Source organism: Phocoena phocoena, chromosome 5, assembly GCF_963924675.1.
Source record: "Phocoena phocoena chromosome 5, mPhoPho1.1, whole genome shotgun sequence".
Taxonomy (NCBI): domain Eukaryota; kingdom Metazoa; phylum Chordata; class Mammalia; order Artiodactyla; family Phocoenidae; genus Phocoena; species Phocoena phocoena.
Genome location: NC_089223.1, coordinates 35,228,738 through 35,237,124, shown reverse-complemented (window position 1 = coordinate 35,237,124; position 8,387 = coordinate 35,228,738). Strand labels below are relative to the sequence as shown.

Genomic DNA, 8,387 nt, shown 5'->3' with positions numbered 1-8,387 from the left:
ATGGGAGAAAAAGGGTTTTAATCCCTCTGTGGAATAGGAAGAGAGACATACTATACTGGAAAGACTGCACAGACCATCAGGAGAGAAACCAGAGAATACATGGCCTCAGTCCCATCATTTCAGAACACAGGCAGCTTGTCTGTTAATTTCTTTCCTCTCAGCCTGGGTGACCTCTCACAAGCTTAACAGTAACAGGGAGTCTAAAACTGCTTCTGAGCAGGTGCTTTCTGCAGACAGGTGCATTTATCAGTGAAGATTTAGACAGGATAACATTGAGGAGTGATGTGTTACTTTAACCAGATTGCAAAACTGAAAAAGAATAATGAACCTCACATTAGTTAAATAAACAAAGTGACAGTAAGCACAATAAGCAGACAGGCATGATGCTTACAGAAGAGTCACCTCTTCTTTTGTACAGTGTGCCACATTGCACTTGCTGTTCAAATATATGTTTTAATAAATGTCCTTTAATGTGTACATGAAATAGAGTAGGCATTCAACTATTTGTTGAATGAAAATAACGATATATTATATATAAAGAAAAATCTGATCTCATATCATCAGAAACAGATTTTGTCAACCACTACTTTTGACCTTTTGGACCAGATAGATCTTGTTGTGAAGGGCTATCCTGTGTACTGTAGGGTGTTTAGCAGCACCCTTGGCCTCCAGACCTACCAGATGCAAGCAGCTACTCTCCCTGTTGTGACAATCAAAAATGTTTCCAGATGTCAGCAAATGTCCCCTGGATGTCATATCTCCTCTGATTGAGAACTACTGATGAGAAAGGAAGTTACAATTAGCACAATTCAATTTTACCTATATAGCTTTCTATTCTTTCTATTTTCAAGGCTAGTTTGTGATTGAGTAGGAAGGATAGGTTTACTTTTCTTTTAACTGTTAGTAAATTAACTTATATATATTAGTTTAGTAGAGCCGTTGTAAAAAAGTACCACACATTTGGTAGCTAAAACAGCAGAAATGTATTGTCTTACAGTCCTGGAAGCTAGCTAGAAGACTGAAATCAAGGTGTCAGCAGAGTTGGTTTCTTCTGAGGGCTGTGGGGGAAAATCTGCTCCAGGCCTCTCCCCCAGTTTCTGGTGGCCTCAGGCATCCCTTGGCTTGAAGATGGCACTCTCCTGGTGTCTTCAGATGGTCTTCTCTATGTCCATCTCAGTCAAATCAGTGTCCATATTTCCCCTTTTTATAAGGATGCAAGTCATATGGGATTAAGGCCCACACTAATAACCTTGTTTTAAATGGATTACTCTGTAAAGACACTATATCCAAATAAACGCACATTCTGAGGTACTGAGAGTTAGAATGCCAACACATATTTTTGAGAGGGGACACAACTGGACTCATAACAGTATGATTCCGACTATTGTGCATTTAGTGCCAGAAATGAGGCTCTGGCATTTAACCATTAACTGCTTTAAATTCTTTCTACTCTTTGGTTCACATCTCTGCTTCTTGTGAGACAAAAATGGTGTGATGTATTTTTTTTTTTTTTACATCTTTATTGGAGTATAATTGCTTTACAATGGTGTGCCAGTTTCTGCTTTATAACAAAGTGAATCAGTTATACACATACATATGTTCCCATATCTCTTCCCTCTTGCATCTCCCTCCCTCCCACCCTCCCTATCCCACCCTTCCAGGCAGTCACAAAGCACCGAGCTGATCTCCCTGTGCTATGAGACTGCTTCCCACTAGCTATCCACCTTACGTTTGGTAGTGTATATATGTCCATGACTCTCTCTCGCTTTGTCACAGCTTACCCTTCCCCCTCCCCATATCCTCAAGTCCATTCTCTAGTAGGTCTGTGTCTTTATTCCTGTCTTATCCCTAGGTTCTTCATGACATTTTTGTTTCTTAAATTCCATATATATGTGTTAGCATACGGTATTTGTCTTTTTCTTTCTGACTTACTTCACTCTGTATGACAGACTCTAGGTCTATCCACCTCATTACAAATAGCTCAATTTCATTTCCTTTTATGGCTAATATTCCATTGTATATATGTGCCACATCTCCTTATCCATTCATCCGATTATGGACACTTAGGTTGCTTCCATGTCCTGGCTATTATAAATAGAGCTGCAATGAACATTTTGGTACATGACTCTTTTTGAATTATGGTTTTCTCAGGGTATATGCCCAGTAGTGGGATTGCTTGGTCATATGGTAGTCCTATTTTTAGTTTTTTAAGGAACCTCCATACTGTTCTCCGTAGTGGCTCTATCAATTTACATTCCCACCAACAGTGCAAGAGGGTTCCCTTTTCTCCACACCCTCTCCAGCATTTATTGTTTGTAGATTTTTTGATGATGGCCATTCTGACCGGTGTGAGATGATATATCATTGTAGTTTTGACTTGCAATTCTCTAATGATTAAAGATGTTGAGCATTCTTTCATGTGTTTGTTGGCAATCTGTATATCTTCTTTGGAGAAATGTCTATTTAGGTTTTCTGCCCATTTTTGGATTGGGTTGTTTGTTCTTTTGTTAGTGAGCTTATGAGCTGCTTGTAAATTTTGGAGATTAATCCTTTGTCAGTTGTTTCATTTGCAAATATTTTCTCCCATTCTGAGGGTTGTCATTTGGTCTTGTTTATGGTTTCCTTTGCTGTACAAAAGCTTTTAAGTTTCACTAGGTCCCAGTTTTTTTTTTAAATTTTTATTTCCATTTCTCTAGAAGGTGGGTCAAAAAGGATCTTGCTGTTATTTATGTCATAGGGTTTTCTGCCTATGTTTTCCTCTAAGAGTTTGACAGTGTCTGGCCTTACATTTAGGTCTTTAATCCATTTTGAGTTTATTTTTGTGTATGGTGTTAGGGAGTGTTCTAATTTCATACTTTTACATGTACTTGTCCAGTTTTACAAGCACCACTTATTGAAGAGGCTGTCTTTTCTCCATTGTATATTCTTGCCTCCTTTATCAAAGATAAGGTGACCATATGTGCATGGGTTTATCTCTGGGCTTTCTATCGTGTTCCATTGATCTATATTTCTATTTTTGTGCCAGTACCATACTGTCTTGATTACTGTAGCTTTGTAGTATAGTCTGAAGTCAGGGAGCCTGATTCCTCCAGCTCCATTTTTCATTCTCAAGATTGCTGTAGAGAAGTCGGAGGAGGGGAGGAGGTGGCGGTGTTGGCTCTATATCACTCCTCTCAGGGACTGACCAACCTGCAGAGTGAAGATGTCGCTCCACACTGCTCTTCCTCCCGCCACAAAGCCGTCCCTTCTGGCTATGTCTCAGAGCAGGCATCGTGCCATGGCTCCGTCGCTGGAGTGTGAGGACAGTGGGACCTTCAGTTTGGGGAAGATGATCACAGCTAAGCCAGGGAAAACACCAATTCAGGTATTAACATGTATACGGCATGAAGACCAAGAATATCCCAGTTTATGAATGTGAAAGATCCAATGTGCAAATACACGTGCCCACTTTCACATTCAGAGTAACTGTTGGTGACATAACCTGCACAGGTGAAGGTACAAGGAAGAAGCTGGCGAAACATAGAGCTTCAGAGGCTGCCATAAACATTTTGAAAGCCAGTGCAAGTATTTTCTTTGCAGTTCCTGATCCCTTAATGCCTGACCGTTCCAAGCAACCAAAGAACCAGCTTAATCCTATTGGTTCATTACAGGAATTGGCTATTCATCATGGCTGGAGACTTCCTGAATATACCCTTTCCCAGGAGGGAGGACCTGCTCATAAGAGAGAATATACCACAATTTGCAGGCTAGAGTCATTCATGGAAACTGGAAAGGGGGCATCAAAGAAACAAGCCAAGAGAAATGCTGCTGAGAAATTTCTTGCCAAATTCAGTAATATCTCTCCAGAGAACCACATTTCTTTGACAAATGTGGTAGGACATTCTTTAGGTTATACTTGGCATTCCTTGAGGAATTATCCTTGTGAAAAGATCAACTTACTGAAAAGAAGCCTCCTCAGTATTCCAAATACAGGTTACATCCAGCTGCTTAGTGAAATTGCAAAGGAGCAAGGTTTTAATATAACACATTTGGATATAGAAGAACTGAGTGCCAATGGACAGTATCAATGTCTCGCTGAATTGTCCACCAGTCCCATCACAGTCTGTCATGGCTCGGGGATCTCCTGTGGCAGTGCGCAGAATGATGCAGCTCACAATGCTCTGCAGTATTTAAAGATAATAGCAGAAAGAAAGTAAATGTGGAACAATGTAGAAAACCCTTCAGTAGCACATAAGAAGTTCCCCTTTCTCCCCTTTCCAAGTAAAACATTTACTATAATGTTTGAGTTTGTGTGTTGGTTCTAAATCTCTTCATAGATTCCATCAACACTCCAGAGTTAATTATCTTCTGGTAGTTGTTATTAAGTTATTTTTAATGGCTTCGAATTTGTATTGGTATATTGTATTTATAAACTTTGTACCATAGCAGAGTGTAGCGTCCATTTTACAATGCCATGCATATGGAAGGAAAAAACTGCATGATTGTTGCTGTTGATGAGGAGGAGGATAAAATAAAACTGCTAACAACAGTCTTTCTTACTGGTGCTTGACCTCTTCTTTGTACAAGGCTTTGTAAAGGAATTTCGAAGGAAGCCCATTAGAATTAGTGTTGAGGAGTGCACTAACAGGTTTTAATTGAATGTGATTGTTAAATTTCAGGGAACATGATTGGTATGCTGTGTATTTGAATCCATGTAATAAAGAACAGTTGTTATAAAAAAAAAGATTGCTTTAGCTATTAGGGGTCTTTTGTGTTTCCATACAAATTGTGAAATTTTTTGTTCTAGTCCTGTGAAAAATGCCCGTGATAGTTTGATAGGGATTGCATTGAATCTGTAGATTGCTTTGGGTAGTAGAGTCATTTTCACAATGTTGAATCTTCCAATACAAGAGCATGGTATATCTCTCCATCTATTTGTATCATCTTTAATTTCTTTCATCAGTGTCATAATTTTCTGCATACAAGTCTTTTGTCTCCTTAGGTAGGTTTATTCCTAGATATTTTATTCTTTTTGTAGCAATGGTAAATGGGAGAGTTTTCTTAATTTCACTTTCAGATTTTTCATCATTAGTGTACAGGAATGCCAGAGATTTCTCTGCATTAATTTTTATCCTGCTACTTAACTAAATTCATTGATTAGCTCTAGTAGTTTTCTGGTAGCATCTTTAGGATTCTCTGTGTAGAGTATCATGTCAACTGCAAACAATGACAGCTTTACTTCTGCTTTTCTGATTTGGATTCCTTTTATTTCCTTTTCTCTCGGATTGCTGTGGCTAAAACGTCCAAGACTATGTTGAATAATGGTGGTGATGGGGGCAACCTTGTCTTCTTCCTGATCTTAGTGGAAATGGTTTCAGTTCTTCACCATTGAGGATGATGTTGACTGTGGGTTTGTCATATGTGGCCTTTATTAGGTTGAGGAATGTTCCCTCTATGCCTACTTTCTGCAGGGTTTTTATCATAAATGGGTGTTGAATATTGTCAAAAGCTTTCAGTGCATCTATTGAGATGATCATATGGTTTTTCTCCTTCAGTTTGTTAATATGGTGTATCACATTGATTGATTTGCATGTATTGAAGAATCCTTGCATTTCTGGAATAAGCCCCACATGATCATGATGTATGATCCTTTTAATGTCCTGTTGGATTCTGCTTGCTAGTATTTTGTTGAGGAATTTTGTATCTATGTTCATCAGTGATATTGGCCTGTAGTTTACTTTTTTTGTGGCATCTTTGTATGGTTTTGGTATCGGGGTGATGGTGGCCTTGTAGAATGAGTTTGGGAGTGTTCCTCCCTCTGCTATATTTTGGAAGAATTTGAGAAGGATCAGTGTTAGCTCTTCTCTAAATGTTTATAGAATTCGCCTGTGAAGCCATCTGGTCCTGGGCTTCTGTTTGTTGGAAGATTTTAAATCACAGTTTCAATTTCAGTGCTTGTGATTGGTCTGTTCATATTTTCTATTTCTTCCTGGTTCAGTCTTGGCAGGTTGTACATATCTAAGAATTTGTCCATTTCTTCCAGGTTGTCCATTTTATTGGCATAGTAATCTCTTGTAGTAATCTCTCATGATTCTTTGTATTTCTGCAGTGTCAGTTGTTACTTCTTTTTCATTTCTAATTCTATTGATTTGTCTTCTTCCATCTTTTCTTGATGTGTCTGGCTAATGGTTTATAAATTTTGTTTATCTTCTCAAAGAACAAGCTTTTACTTTTATTAGTCTTTGCTATCATTTCCTTCATTTCTTTTTCATTTATTTCTGATCTGATTTTTATGATTTCTTTCCTTCTGCTAACTTTGAGGTTTTTTCGTTCATCTTTCTCTAATTGCTTTAGGTGCAAGGTTAGGTAGTTTATTTGAGATGTTTCCTGTTTCTTAAGGTAGGATTCTATTGCTATAAATTTCCCTCTTAGAACTGCTTTTGCTGCATCCCATAGGTTTTGGGTCGTCGTGTCATCATTGTCATTTGTTTCTAAGTATTTTTTGATTTCCTCTTTGATTTCTTCAGTGATCTCTTGGTTATTAAGTAGTGTGTTGTTTAGCCTACGTATTTTTTACAGATCTTTTCCTGTAATTGATATCTAGTCTCATAGCGTTGCGGTTGGAAAAGATATTTGATACAATTTCAATTTTCTTAAATTTACTGAGGCTTGATTTGTGACCCAAGATATGATCTATCCTGGAGAATGTTCCATGAGCACTTGAGAAAAATGTTTATTCTGTTGTTTTTGGATGGAATGTCCTATAAATATCTATTCAGTCCATCTTGTTTAATTATCATTTAAAGCTTGCATTTCCTTATTTAATTTCATTTTGGATGATCTGTCCATTGGTGAAAGTGGGGTGTTAAAGTCCCCTATTATGATTGTATTATTGTCGATTTCCCCTTTTATGGCTGTTAGTATTTGCCTTATGTATTGAGGTGCTCCTGTGTTGGGTGCATAAATATTTACAATTGTTATATTTTCTTCTTGAATTGATCCCTTGATCATTATGTAATGTCCTTCTTTGTCTCTTGTAATAGTCTTTGTTTTAAAGTCTATTTTCTCTGATATGCAAATTGCTATTCCAGCTTTCTTTTGATTTCCATTTGCATGGAATATCTTTTTCCATCCCCTCACTTTCAGTCTGTGTGTGTTCCTAGGTCTGAAGTGGGTCTCTTGTAGACAGCATATATACGGGTCTTGTTTTTGTATCCATTCAGTCAGTCTGTGTCTTTTGGTGGGAGCATTTAATCCATTTACATTTAAGGTAATTATCGATATGTATGTTCCTATTGCCATTTTCTTAATTGTTTTGGGTTTGTTATTGTAGGTCTTTTCCTTCTCTTGTGTTTCTTGTGTAGAGAAGATCCTTTAGCATTTGTTGTAAATCTGGTTTGGTGGTGCTGAAGTCTCTCAGCTTTTGCTTGTGTGTAAAGGTTTTAATTTCTCCATCAAATCTGAATGAGATCCTTGCTGGGTAGAGTAATCTTGGTTGTAGGTTTTTCTCCTTCATTACTTTAAATATGTCCTGCCACTCCCTTATGGTTGCAGAGTTTCTGCTGAAAGATCAGCTGTTAACCTTATGGGGATTCCCTTGTGTGTTATTTGTTATTTTTCCCTTGATGCTTTTCATATGTTTTCTTTGTATTTAATTTTTGATAGTTTGATTAATATGTGTCTTGGCATGTTTCTCCTTGTATTTATCCTGTATGGGACTCTCTGTGCTTCCTGAAGTTGATGAAATATTTCCTTTCCCAGGTTAGGGAAGTTTTCAACTCTAATCTCTTCAAATATGTTCTCAGTCACTTTCTTTTTCTCTTCTTCTTCTGCAACCCCTACAATTCGAATGTTGGTGGGTGTAATGTTGTCCCAGATGTCTCTGAGACTGTCCTCAGTTCTTTTCATTCTTTTTTCTTTATTCTGCTCTGCAGTAGTTATTTCTACTATTTTATCTTCCAGGTCACTTATCTGTTCTTCTGCTATTGATCCCTTCTAGAGTATTTTTAATTTCATTTACTGTGTTGTTCATTGTTGCTTGTTTCCTCTTTAGTTCTTCTAGGTCCTTGTTAAATGTTTCTTGCATTTTCTCAATTCTATTTCCAAGATTTTGGATCATCTTTACTATCATTATTTGGAGTTCTTTTTCAGGTACACTGTCTATTTCCTCTTCATTTGCTTGGTCGGGTGGGTTTTTACGTTGCTACTTCACCTGCTGTGTGTTTTTCTGTCTTCTCATTTTGATTAACTTACTGTGTTTGGGGTCTCCTTTTTTCAGTCTGCAGGTTCGTAGTTCCCGTTGTTTTGGTGTTTGTCCCCAATGACTAAGGTTCTTTCAGTGGGTTCTGTAGGCTGCCTTGTGGAGGGGACTAGTGCCTGTGTTCTGGTGGATGAGGCTGGATCTTGTC

General features: G+C 37.8%; 1 pseudogene; it reads left to right on the top strand.

Moving 5' to 3' along the window:
• The first annotated feature begins 3,253 nt into the window (after window positions 1-3,253).
• Window positions 3,254-4,196, top strand: LOC136123842 (interferon-inducible double-stranded RNA-dependent protein kinase activator A pseudogene; annotated as a pseudogene).
• The last annotated feature ends 4,191 nt before the right edge of the window (window positions 4,197-8,387 follow it).